General features: G+C 40.6%; 1 pseudogene; it reads left to right on the top strand.

Moving 5' to 3' along the window:
- Positions 1 to 918: 918 nt before the first annotated feature.
- LOC106733678 (60S ribosomal protein L21 pseudogene) overlaps positions 919 to 1,671 on the top strand; it is a 1,519-nt pseudogene continuing 766 nt past the window's right edge.

Raw genomic sequence — 1,671 nt, forward strand, 5'->3', positions numbered from 1 at the left:
ATACCATTATCTGGAAAACAACTTGTCTCCAGAATACAAAAAGAATTCCCAAAACTCAATAGGAAAATCTAAGTACAAAAAAAGAACAAATGATCTGAATACACGCTTCACTAAAGAAAGTACCCAATTCATAAATCACACTCTGCTCAAATAAACACTGTTAAACACTTAACAAACATTGTAATAAACATTGTTAAACACTTTAACAGCTGGAAACAACCTGACTTCCCATCATCAACAGGAGAAACACAGGTGGCACAGATTTAACGCCATGCTCCACCACGCTGGACCCAACTGGGAAGGTCCTGGGTCCACGTCTCAAGGCCTCCCTGTACACTGTGTGCACGTGTGTGCGCCAATGATCTAGTCTGCCAGAGGCTGAAGGGGGACTGTCGAGAGACGACCCTGGAAGGGAAACCTATGACTCCTGGTCTTGCAGAAAAATAAACAAGCAGGGGGGGTGGGGGAATGATCCCTGCAGCATCAACTACAAGAAACAAAAATGAGGAATAAGCTAACAGAAAAATTAACAGGTAAAAGGAGGTCTAAGGGCATACAGTTTTAGATTAAATAAAGAATCTAAACAGGATAAAAGGGTGCCCTGGGAAGGAGCTGGCACTGTTTGCCTCCCGTGGCGTCGGCCCATTCTGTCTGTGGGGTGTGTATGAATCTCCCTCAATAAACCTTAGGCTCAGCTTGGGATGAAAAAGAGTGGGAAGCAGATAAAAGGGTGGTATCGCCACTCAATGGACATCTCACAATAAAAAAGAGCAGAAAACAAATTTATACACACTCATCAACACAGCTAAAAATCAAAATTACGCCAAGTTAAAGAAGAAACATAAAAAATACATGTTGGAAAATCTATTTGTATAAAGCTCTAGAAAATAAAAACTAATCTTCAGTGACAGAAAGCAGATGAGCAACTGCCTGGGAACAGAGGTGAGTGGGCAAGAAGACGGTCTACAAGAACCTGAAAATAAACTTTTTGGGGTTGACAGTTATTCTCAAAGTCTTAAGTACAGTTACAATTTTACAGATAAAAGACATCTGTCAAAATTAAACTGAACACTTCATCTTTTTTTAAAAAAAAAATAAGTCTAAGTTATTCTGTAATGATCTTTTTTTGAAAGAATTATTTTATTTAACTTTATTTATTTACTTATTTTAATTTGACCAGTGAGGGACAAAGAGAAAGAGGAAGTGAAAAAGCAAGCCACCAGGTCTGAGACTTGAACCACGGTCAGCCAAATGAAAGTCCAGTGCCCTTAACCACCATGCCACCTGCCAGCCCCAAACTGAACATTTTAAATATATCCAGTTGATTTTATGTTTAAAACAAAGTAATTAGGAGCTGGCAGGCAGCATCAAAGTTAAGGTGCTAGACTCTCACGTGGCCAATCGTGGTTGGAGTCCCAGACCTGGCGGCTTGCTTTCTCACTTTCTGTCTCTCTCTGATCAAATTTTAAAGAATAGTAATTGACTAATTAAATAATGTTTTAATTTCATTTATTTTTTGAGAGGTTTTTGCTATAGGGCGCGTGCACTCGCCAGACAGACAGAGACATAGAGACAGAAAGCGAGAAATCACCCCCCAGGGGAGATGGTCATGCTGCAATCCCTTCTCCTCCATTCTCCTCTCGGGATCTTGGGCACGCACGCACACGCGCC

The sequence above is a fragment of the Tupaia chinensis genome, unplaced genomic scaffold, assembly GCF_000334495.1.
Source record: "Tupaia chinensis unplaced genomic scaffold, TupChi_1.0 Scaffold144346_1, whole genome shotgun sequence".
Taxonomy (NCBI): Eukaryota; Metazoa; Chordata; class Mammalia; order Scandentia; family Tupaiidae; genus Tupaia; species Tupaia belangeri.